The sequence below is a fragment of the Sinocyclocheilus anshuiensis genome, unplaced genomic scaffold, assembly GCF_001515605.1.
Source record: "Sinocyclocheilus anshuiensis isolate Anshui unplaced genomic scaffold, SAMN03320099.WGS_v1.1 scaffold335, whole genome shotgun sequence".
Taxonomy (NCBI): domain Eukaryota; kingdom Metazoa; phylum Chordata; class Actinopteri; order Cypriniformes; family Cyprinidae; genus Sinocyclocheilus; species Sinocyclocheilus anshuiensis.
The window spans coordinates 662,446-674,959 of NW_015548239.1; the positions used below are offsets into that span (position 1 = coordinate 662,446).

Genomic DNA, 12,514 nt, shown 5'->3' on the forward strand with positions numbered 1-12,514 from the left:
TCACAGTAGTTTCAGTATTGTGTATAAGCCCCGGAGTGCTCATTAGAAGTGTGTGTGTGTGTGTGTGTGTAGAATGGAGCGGCCCCATCACTGGGAAGTCATTACTGTAGGTTACGGCTCAGAGCAGATAGAGTTACTTTAACAGAGCAGTCGTCCTGACAGAATCACCCTTTCATTCCTTTGCCATTTCTTTTAATTGGTGTAAAAATTCTTACCAGAGTCTCTCCGCTCTTATGATCTCTCTTTCTGTGCTATTTAATCACTTTGCCTTCTTCTACTCTTTCTCTCTCCATATTCCCTCTCACACTATCAGGCAGCCACATACCTTTCTTTTCCCTCTGCCCCTCCTTCAGGTTTGTCTTGTTTCCCCCCATCTTCTCTCTTCATTTGATAAATCTATTTATACCGTCTCCTCTTACCTGGCACTCCACTCCTCCATTTCCTCTCCTGCTTTTTCTGGCTTCACCTGAGAAGTCCTTAATTAGCAAATCCATTAACAGCATGGATACACACACACACACACACACACACACACACACACACACACACACACACACACACACACACTCTCACTCACCTCCACTTACACGTGGACTGTGAAAAACATCTAAAGACAGTGCAAACCTGAACTCTCTCTTTTCTCTCCTCCTACTTTGTACTGCGTTCCTCCATCTGTTTCTGTGGCCTGTAAATCTTTTTGTCTGTAAAGTAATGCCAAACTCAATGAGAACCAGAGCTCTTCCACTCTCTCTTTATCTTTTTCTCTTTCTCACACACACGCACATAAACAGATGAAATCGAGGGCACTGGGCCGGATGGCATGAGTCTAAAACAAAAAACAAAACTTTTTTTTCAAACTGTTGAGTATGTAATGTCATAATAATCCACAAATCTTCACACTCAAGCAAACTGAGTGACAGAAAACTTCATTTGTATGAGTATGTTTGAGTTGTTTTTCTGTGAGTAAAGCTTTTGCAGGTGCCGATGTGTCTATTTTAAAGACTTTTGATTATAGTCACAGGCAAATACATAAATAATCAGTGTCCTCTGTGGTGTCCTGCAGCCTTAAGTATCTGACCTCTGTGCCCTTTGACCTCAACATGAATCATTTTGTCAGGACAGTTTGTTTGCCATTCATCGCTTTTGTTTTTGTCACATTGGTGGGAGATCTCTCCCACATGTTGGTTCATATGTTATTAATTTAGCATAAAAAGGAGACAAATGCTCCCATTATGCATACACACACAGACACAGACAAATGTGGAGTGATGGGGCCCTCAGAGTCAGCAGTGGTATTTAGAAGCACGGCATTAGAGCCCCAGCACTAAACAATTGTTTGACGGCGCCATCTGGTGTTCACTGGATTAAGTCAGTGCATTGAGATGTCAAATCAAGTTACATTTATTTATATAGCACTTTATACAATATTAATTTCAGATTCTGACTGTTTTACATTAGCTTCACAGCAATAAACAGGAAAATAACAGTGTTGCAAAGTTCATTTTTTATGAAACAACTTCAATTTCACTTGTAAAAAAGCTCTACAGAAACAGAAGATAATAGTGTCATTATTCAGCTCAAGTCATTTCAATGTTAAATAAGTTTAGTTTTATCAGTGTTGATGTTGCCAAGTTCATCTATTATGAAACAATGTAATGTTCAGTCGTAAAGCAGCTCTACAGAAGACAATAGTGTCATTATTCACCTCAATTCAGTTCAAGCTACAATTTTTGGATGATTTTTTTCCTCAGAGAGATGAGTAATATTTTTATATTCTGGTAATTTTTTTGCAAATAATGATTTGAATCAGTTTATGCTGTGAATAGCAAGATCCAGAAATTTCATAACGCCTATATAAAGTGGAAAGGGAAGGAAAGGGTTCAAGTCAAGATATATATTTAGCTAAAGGGACCTGTCTCCGACATTTGGATACGATTGTTCTATTTCTCCCCGTAGCGGCAGTCGCACAGAACTTTCAAACTGGTCGAGAAGCAACCCGGCTTATCACCATGGCAAAATGTAGCCTATGCTTTTAATGAATGCAATCAATGAATGTATGATCCACACAAAACAAATGACCCCCTCAAATAAAATCTAAGTAGTTTTATGGGGCCAATCAACGTACATAATGATTTAATAATTAGAATTTCAAATATTTGAATGCATCCGAAGCTCAAATCGGATCCGAATTTTCCGCATACGCATATGATCGGAACTCAACGCAGCACCCGCACTACTCTCCATTGGAAATGAATGACTTCCGGTCTGTCGTTTGTCGCTTGTCCTAGATAATGGAAAGGCGGCTTCATGCTATTTCATGCATTCTGAGTTAGTTAAAGAGTTTGATTCTCATGCTAAACATGGCCAAAGTAAAAAAAAAAAACGAGTTGGACGTATGACGGAGTATTTCTGTGCCAAATACACTCATTCATGGTTCGTATAAGTTTCGGAAAGTTTTTTTTAGATTATGGCCCTGTATGATGTCATAAAGGACGGAATTCCTTGTATGGGCACTTCTCTTTATTTATTAACGTCTACATCTACCACAACCTTAAACCTACCCTTACAGTAATGCAGATACATTAAATATTGTTGTTCAGCATGAGAAAAAGGACGCAATATTGATGTGCGCACGCACAGTAAACCCTGGTAGGACAATCTGACAGGTAGGATAAAATGTCAGGACACCGGAAATCAACCACGATCATTGTTGACCACGAAATCAACAATGTCACCAAATGGAAGGATAACCTTGTTCAGCTTCCCAAAGAACCCAGCGTTAAAAGGATAGTTCACCCAAAAATGAAAATTACACCATGATTTACTCATCCTCAAGCCATAGGTGTATATGACTTGCTTCTTTCAGACGAATACAATCAGAGTTATATTTAAAAATGTCCAGGCTCTTCCAAGCTTTGTAATGGCAATGAATGGTTGATATTCAATAGTCCAGTAGAAGTCCAATAAACTGTGCCAATCCATCAAAAAAAGTGCTCCACACGATTGGCTGTTTTTGGAAAGAAGCGGTACAGCTGTATCTGTCTTTTATAAATCTGATAAAACCCATTGAATCTCCAGGATAGATTTTTGGCAACATAAATAGTGCTACATTTCTTTTGCTAAACAAGTTGACAGCATCTCTCTTTTATACTTTCACAATCTGGCTGTTTGAAATGCTGAAATCTCTAAGGATTTTGAGCAGATACAATTTTAATATCTGGAGCTGAGAGTTCTTCCCAGTCTATCAAGGAGGAAGAAACACATCTACTGAACTGTGTGTGTAGCCTAGTGGAGAGCAGAGTACATTGTTGCAATATGCACAAGTACAATGGAATTCTTAAACATGCTAATCCTTAGTGGCATTCACAAATCACCAGACACCACAGCCATACAACATACAACTAGTAGCCTACATGGCAGACAACACGAAGCAGCAGACAGCAGATATAAAGTATTAAAGTGGTGATGTAACAGAAGTACCAGCAGATCTTTTCTTTCAAATAGTGACATATATCCAAGTGAAACGGATAATCGAAAAAGAATAAAATGTAAAACACTTGGTTCTAGCTATCAGTTGTTGATAGGATGGAAGCAGATCTGAATGTGAGTTTGCAGCTGATTGTAATAAAGGGGCTGATTTTATGTGGATGAAATGATTGGAGAAGTCCAGCATACGTCACCAAATAAAGTATTAAAAATTGTAACTTATTTTAGCTGGTTGCCAAAGCAATAACATTAAATTTAGTTTAACTCGTTGCACTAAAACTGAAATAGTAATAAAATCATATAGATGTATAAAAAAAATTACAAAAACAAAATTACTAAAATTTTAACTAAAAAAGGAAATACAAAAATAAAAACTAATTTAAAATGTAAAAAAACAATAAATAAATATATGATAAATATAGGCCTTTCTCAATGATGCTAAAATAACACTGCCCCTGAGTGAGTTAAAGAAACAGGATTCAGGCTGGGAAATTGTCCCTGGCCCCATAGTTTAATATTGGGAACAAGGGGACCCACCCTCCCTTATACATGTTGTCTCAGGCCCTGGGAATTTTATCTAGCCTATCTATCTACTTATCCAATGACACAATATGGTAGGCCTATGGAAAAAAACAACAAAAAAACAAATAGGCAATTGTTCATAAATAAGTAGGAACCCTGACTGGGCTACTTGTATATAAATATGGTGGGCCCCTGGATCCTACGTTTTACACCACAAGCTATAGACTAGCCAAAAAATATATAACACATATTTGTAATTACGTGTACAAGATCATTCAGATAATAAATATAAACTGCATAATGTGTATAATATTCTATATAATTAGTACACAAAAACGTGCCCATATCACGTTAACATCGCCATTCAATACTCGCGCTCGCTCCCGGCCACAGAGCCAGCCCGGAGCTCGTGCACTGTGAAGAACGTCTTACGTCAGAGTCACACTTGCAGCGCGCGTGAGAGTACGAGTAGCAGCTCGCGCTCTGTGGGGTTGAGCGGTGGGCCAAACGCTGAACGCACGCTTATCCAACACATCAGCTCAAAGCAGAGGAAGACCACCCGCCTGCTTTAGCGTTATGAGCTAACAAACTACCTGTTTTAGCACTTTGATATCGTAGGCGTTTATGTAGAAGCTCAAGTGAAACGCTGTGAGCAAGGTGCGGATGAAGAGGATGCTGGAAAGAGACCAGAACATCACAAACATCATGATGGAGTCTCACTTCAGTACAGCATCACTGCTGTTCCGCAGCTTTAGCGCTTTAAATTTTGCGAAAGGATATTTATAATGCTGGATATCGACCCTAAAAAAGGAATATACGAGTATCTGTTTTCACACTGTTTACCAACGCGTTCATTTCTTTGTGTTGTTATTAAACTGTTTTAGTCAATGCTCTGGAAAATTCGCGCTGGTTAAGTGGAAGGTTTTTCTAATTTCTCTGGATTATTTTATCAACGGAGTTGCTTTCTAACAGTTTAACTTAACTGTTTCAGTGTGTAATATATGATGTAGGCCTAGTGTATAGAATGAGTCGGCATAGTAATCAAGGCGTGAGCTGTTTTAAATAAGAGTTTGAAGTTGACCGTGAACTCTTGAGCTTTGACATTGACATCGACATCATGGATAGACGCGGCTGATTTTCTTCGTACAGGTGAGTCACATATAACGTTAACGCTAATCTAATGTTTTTGTGTCCACGTACAGAGATGGTATTCCCGTAAGGGGATCGATTCTGATTCCGTTTCATAGTCTTTATCGGTTCATTAACGATTCATTTAGGACTTTTGAGGAAGAACTATCTGGGAAAAAATGCAATTCGTATAGCATTTACTGCTGTCAGCAGTAACCAAATTTAGCAGACCATATTAAGTAAGTGTTAATTAAACGTTTGATTCATTAATTTAAAATGCCCATTGATCAGTGAGCGAGTCAGTGATTCCTCTGAGTTCTGACTGATTGACTTATTGTGTCTAAAAAGTGGAACTTTGATGTTTTTGCTTTGCTTATGGTGTTTGTTCAGAAATCAGAGTATATTTATCATGTTTTTGATTTGCTAAAAGAACAAAATTTAATTACCCAAATTATTATACAAACCATACTATCAGTACAATTCATTATACTACAACAAAAAAAACACAAAATGATCAGTTAAATAAAAAGTGTGGATATCGGCACAAGGTATTGCCAAACTGATTATCTGTTTTTATAGAATAGCAGTATTAGGAAACATCAACATAGTTTAGGATGGTGTTCTGGCTACATCTGCGAAAGAAAGCATGCTAATGGAACCGGAAGACATCCAATATTATTATTTTTTTAAATATAAGAAGCAGCTCTTGGTTCCCAGCTCTCACATAAAACTGTATTTACAGATAGATCTGACTGGTTGGAATATTTTTGTTCAAATACTAGGTTTTAAATGCAGAATGTAAGAACTAAAGGGTCATGTCTGCTGTTGTTATGCTTATTTCTTTGCACGTGGTGTGGTTGAAATTGTACTATGCATGTCTTTGTACATAAATGTGAAATGTCCATAACGTTTATGTGATTGAACAACCTCAGTTTGTATGGTTTTCCAAATTCACTCAGCTCAGTTCAGATGTTGTTCATGTTAACGTTGAACTGCACTGCTATTTTGAGAACAGAGATGACCTTTGCCCCCTAAACTACAACTGCTTTTTCTTGGATGGACACCAAGCAGCAGACAGAACAGAGATAACATATTTTACGCAACACAGCCTTTAGGATAGTGTGACTTAATGGATTTTTACATGTAGTTATTCATTGGACCATATCAAATATGTGTATTTAGAGCAACTTACGTAATTCAAAAATGCACTGAGTTATGTAGTACATCACAAATGCGTGTGCATTCATGTTAACTGAACAGTGCATTTAATGCAACTGTCTGGAATGGATCTGATATTTTAAGGGAAAATTTATGGTGGATCCTAGGTTTTAGAGCATCTTCACTTCTTGAAAGACAAATTTGTACATTTTGCTTTCATTTTCTAGAAGCGTGTCATTTGTAGAATGCTAAATGCTCATAATTGATTCCAACGAACACATGTGACCCTGTCACCTGTGTATATCTGGTCCATGTGATGAAATACAAAGGCCATCAAGGGAAAAAGTACTGCGGGGGAGGCCTAGATAGACTTTGATGTCTGACTTAATAACTTCCGCTTTGGTCTTGTCTTTCAGTAACCAGCCCTGGAAATAACCAGAGATTATAGTAATGCATTCAAAAGTATCATCACCCTTTTTAAATACATACCTCTTAGGTTAAGCCTTTATTAGTTCTTTACTGTATATTTCAATGCATGCTAGCACAAGGTTGGATTCTTATACACTATATCTAGAAAGAATACAGTGATTATGGCTTAATGTATACATTTGGATCAAGACTGAATCATGTTAGTAAAGAACATTTATCTGTCATCTTGTCATTTGGCACCAGGGTGAGGACACACCACCCACTACACTTGTTATTCTTTCTGTTTATGAAGATTGCATAGCTGTCAGTCAGTGCTGATGTTAATGGCCATGAACTGTCAGAGATGCAGACGAGACGGTGTTAAGCCAAAGCATCAACACACCCCCCAAAATTAAAAGTCCTCACTTAGCACTTGTGTTGACAGACTTTGTGTGTGTCCTTGACAGGTGCAAGGATCTCTTGTTTATTGGTTTGGTTTACATGGGTGTTGAATGTTCCAGCAGCTGTCAGGCATGTGTATGTGTGTCTGTTCACCATTTGAATGCCTCGATCAAACTATAACCTGATAAAATTCTTCCTGTAGCTGCTTTGTCCTCATGACTGGTTTAGCGTCAAATATCTCTGAGGGGTGTTTATTAACAGCAGTGGCTGTTAGGTGATCATCCTGAGGCCTGTCAGGGAGATCTGGTCCATGAGCTAGATTCCTGTATTTCGTTACAGTGAGTCTAATGTGGTATAATGTGAAGTATCCAGTAGGGCTGCACGATAAATCGAAATGGAATCGAGATCGCGATTTGACAGAAGCTGCGATTGTCATGTGTATCTTTCAGTGAAGCACGGTTCTGTGATCAGCAGTAAATCTCCATCCAAAGGCCAGAGGGCGCTCTCGCGCTGAAACTCCAAATACGCCTCGCAGAAGAAACCCAGACAATCGCATTCGATTAATCGTGCAGCCCTAGTATCCAGGCAGATAAATGTCTGTCCTCAGCGCCAGACAGCTGTTCGGTGGTAACTTTTAGTTGTTGAGTTCTGCATGTATTACTGTACACTTACGTCATTGATATGGGATGCACGGATATTAAAATTCGTACCTGCTAAGCTGATAATTATTTTCATGCTATGGCCTATAACTCATAGATGGCTGATATTAAAATTCTGTACTGTTTTGATTTAAAAATAAAACTTTACAACAAAAAACTGTCGTTTTTAAAGTCGAAATTTCGACTTCGTACATACTGTACATCACAGCATTACGATGTACAGTGTGAAAAATGGATATTCATTTTGAGACTTTAATTTTGAAGGTTAGATGTAATAAGAGTTATTAACCAAATTAGCATATTAGAATAACTTCTGAAGGATCATGTGACACTGAAGACTGGAGTAATGATGCTGAAAATTCATTCAAATTTTTGGTAGTGGCTGTTATGACAGCAGTTTTGCCACCCAGAAACTCATTGCTCATGTTGTATTGTAGACAATATCAGCTCTCTTCTGTGTATCAGTGTGTGGCCTTCCTGTGAGGCTGATACATATTTTTCAAAGACTTTTTGATTGTTTTGGGTGCCTGGAGTGTAAGATCATCCTTGTTCATGTTCTGTCTTTCTGACCCTCATATTGTGTATATATTTTTGTGTTTGTATATATTTTTGCTGATGTGTTCAGCTGTGTAAACACATGCGTCTCTCTGCAGTACATCTGCAGCACACACACCTCTCAGAATGAACAAGACTACATCTCTATGTACAAACATCATTCTAAAGATCTTCTAAAGGCCGGATGCCATTTTATGATTATATTCACAATATAATACTCTGATAACTGAGAACTTCACTTAATTCTTATTGACATTAACTGGCATTAGACTAATTACAGAGTTCCCGTATAAAACCGAAACGAACCTGTGATGATTCAGCTTGTTTGAATTTACTGTCGGTATTTGCTGGTGTGACATCATGGTTGGAGATACATTCAAATGTAATTGATGGAGCCAAAGGCAACATAAACAGGAAGTCACAGTACCTCTGAACATAGTCATTGCTATCACAATCTAAAGTATTAGAAATGCTTATTTTGTTGTATATTAATGTTTTATTTTATTCCGATGCTTTAAAACAGATGTAGACCTGGATTTGTGTGTTGAGACCATAAAAGTGACAGAAAGCTCTCTAAGGTTTTAAGCAAGGTGCTTAAAGTGTCAAAGTGAGAGTTAGCAGGATAGCAGCTAATCGAAGCAGCTTTATGTGACTCTCTGTGTATGTGTGTTTGTTAAAAAAAAAAAATCTGTTTCTATTGGGTTTTGTAGTTGTGGATGTGTAGTAATGTTTATTTAGGCTCTCTGTGATACAATAACTACATCAGCGTAGCATCTGTTCTTCTGTTTAGTCAAGGGTGACATTCAAATGGACTGTTTGCATATTAGGTTTGGCCTGTCTGGAGTTTCCACATGAAACAAACTGGGAAAGAAGAGAAATTACTATTGTTTGAAAAAAATATGGTTTACTCACTAATCCTAAAACACTGTCTGAAATGATTTATTTGATCATAATCTCAATAATACTGTTAAATTCTTCGTTGAATATTGTCCTGTCACATTACAAAGCCACAGTTTAATCACACAGTTGCAAATTATCACTAAAACTCATGAATTCATTGAAAATCACAAAATTAATAATCATTGTCATTATGGATGTCATTTTGTGTGAATTATATAGCATAGTTGTTTTGTGAAGAGCTGAGTCATTTAACATGGCCGCCATGAGTAATACATCTCTTTGTCATTATGTGTGTTTTATTTAAGCAGCTCCTTGTCCTTATGGAACAAGTCATGGGGAATAACGCATAGAACAACACTGAGTGGCTTGGAAAGAATGAGAAACCTGCTGAGTCATCTGACTGAAAACTCTTTATTTTGTTGCTCTCAACAGAAAGGACAATTTTGCATTAACGTAAGTGGATTAGGTTTGCTAGGCTGAAAGATGAGATTGAGAAACAATAAAGGGTGGTTCAGTTCAGATTTGTTCCATGAGAGGTTGTAGATCTATTTTCAGTCTCTTATGCTCCTCTTAATCTTTTATGTGCGTTATAGTGCAGTATTTATGCTGTAGGTTCATGCTGATCAAGTGACTTTACTAAGCAGGATAAGGTTTTGCTGTTGAACATTTTCTTTGCTGGAAATCACTCTTAATCACAATGTGCTCGTTGTAATGGCCCACGCTACTGTGATTGCTTTCAAGGATCAGCTGTCTGATTCTTTTCTTTGTTGTGTTTAATGAGAAGGGTGAGACTAGGGTGCATTATACACTGAAATTTTTTTTTCATTCATCCAATTAAAAAAATGTACATCTATATTTTTTAACTTAAGCCAATGAAAAATAAATAACTTGCCCTAAACAATATTTTCTATGTCTATGAAAACTATTTTATAAAACCTAGCACAAAGTATATTTTTCTTGTTGAAGAAAGTCAGTTAATTTAAATTCAATTTTTGATCCAAACAAAAAAATATAGATTTAATCAAAACAAAAATTCTCATTTAAGAAATTTCTTTTTATAGTTTTCATAGACATAGAAAATATTGTTTAGGGCAAGTTATTTATTTTTCATTGGCTCAAGTTAAAAATATATAGATGTGAAATCATTTCCCTACATTTTTTTTAATTGGATGAATGAAACATTTTTTCAGTGTAATTTCCAAGTTAAATCTATATCAGTTGTTTTATTTTTCCAATTTGTTAAACTAGAAAATTAAGAAAAAAGCAAACAAATAAAGGAACATTCATGCAATTTTCTGTTTTATTTAAAACTAGTTTAACAAGCTAACATAAAACAGTTTATCTCAGAATCACAAAAAACGGCATCAAAACGATATGGTTTTATTCCACTCTGTTCACAATATTGGCAGTACTGAATTTTAGGTGCTAACTCACCTTTTCCGAGGTTGAGCATTACCTGCTGAATAAAATATAAAGTGCTTTTCATACACTTAGTCCAGGTGCAGAGCATAAATCAGTCTGAAAAAATGGACATAGAAGGCCTGAGACCGGTCCGTTCATTTATTACAAAGTTTTCTTCCAAGATGATTCCCACTCAGATGGGTTAAGGCGGGCGTACACGGTTCTGAAGGTCGGAACGTCGTGAGCTCTGGCACATGTCACGATTGATAGCAAGAATCGCACCGTGTACGCCCGCCTTTAGATGTGGACTTGCTTGATCAACGCTGAGGATTCTTACTGGAGTCTGTCTTGTCAGCTGCATCCTAACAGAGGAAGAAACAGATTGATAAAGACATTATCAAGTAAGTCAGATAATGCTGTTGTCAAATACTCAAGATCATATGCTGCGTTCACATCAAGTTGGAATCTTGTAATTATGGCAAATACAACATGGGATGAATGCACTTATACATACCTGGTTTACTGTAAAAAGAGCTGGCCTTTGGGTGATGTCAGGCTTGTCGTTGACAACTTTTCTGTGAAGAGCAAACATTAAAGTTACAGTCTTTATAAGGGCATCTGACTTAAAATGTTAATCAAATGCCAAATGTTCGTATTTATGCATTATTTTAGCAAACTCAAATTAGGTCTGGATACATTTCTGAATCTGAACAGGAAATTGTGGCGGGACATTGCTCTAGTAGTTTTAGTTTCTTCACAGCTGTGAACCATGATTTTCTACTTTCCATTGCTAGCCAGAAGTAGGTGAGGGGATGTTCTCATTCTGGAGAGCCAGCCCTCTATGCACACCTTGGCAATAGAATCGCCATTGTCTAGTAAATGTTTTTTTAAACTCTTGCTCTCTCTCTCTTTTCTTGTGTGTGTGAGAAACAGTGCTCTCAGCAAAGCGACAGGAAGTCGTGCACCACACATCGCTTGACGGAGAGTGAAACTCTGAAGTGCTCAGTCAGAGTGTTCGGCGAGTGAAAATATATCTTTGCTAAACTCTTACTTAGCCTCCAACTCACACACTGGCGAGTAAAATCTAAGAATTTATTAGCTAGTGGCTAATGTTAGACATCATTTAGTCGCTCAGAGTGAAGATTTTAGTCGCATATGCAAATGATTTACTTGCATTGTGGAGGGTTAAGAGCATTTTATTGGACAATGATTTTTTTGAGTGCAGGATGTGTCATCTATGTCTTTGACATAGATGACATCTTTTAAATACAAATTTATGTCAAAATGCCCGTCTTGGCGAGTATCCAGTTAAACACAGTCAGTTTTGGAACATTAAATAGTTGAGAAAGAGAACGCATGTTGTGTAACAGTATATTGGGTCCGTGGATACTAAAATAACACTGGATGTTTTAATTTAAGTTTTATTACTTTAATTTCTGTAGTATTTCTCACCTGAATAAAAACTTTCATAGCTCTCTTTATTCTATTGCATTTATTTGTGCTGTTGTTTGCCTTTTTTTTTATTTGTTCTTATTTTATTACTGAATTTTTACTTGTGTTTTTTCATGAAAAGAAAACTTTGCATTGAAGAAAAGTAGATTTTTGTTTGTATATGCTGTCAATTATAGTTCTTAGAAAGAAAATCGGAATCGGCAAAAATCGGAATCTGCAGATCACACTAACGAGAAATCGGAATCGGCCAAGAAAATTGCAATCGGTGCATCTCTTAAAGGGGTGTTTGATTGCGATTTCACTTTTTTAATGTTTGTTAGTGTGTAATGTTGCTGTTTGATCATAAACAATATCTGCAAAGTTACGAAGCTGAAAGTTCAATGCAAACGGAGATATCGTCTTTTAAAATTCTGGCAGTTTAATGCCTACAAAAACGACTGGTA

The 12,514-nt window shown here is 36.9% G+C and overlaps 1 protein-coding gene across 4 annotated transcripts in view; it reads left to right on the top strand.

Annotated features, from left to right (window-relative positions):
- Nucleotides 1-4,515: 4,515 nt before the first annotated feature.
- The window catches only part of LOC107654853 (serine-rich coiled-coil domain-containing protein 2-like), a 53,140-nt gene continuing 45,141 nt past the window's right edge, over nt 4,516-12,514 (top strand). For all 4 annotated transcript variants that reach the window (XM_016442131.1, XM_016442134.1, XM_016442133.1 and 1 more), the window contains exon 1: nt 4,516-5,157. The gene's annotated coding sequence lies outside the window, so the exon portion shown is untranslated. The remainder of the gene's footprint in view (nt 5,158-12,514) is intronic.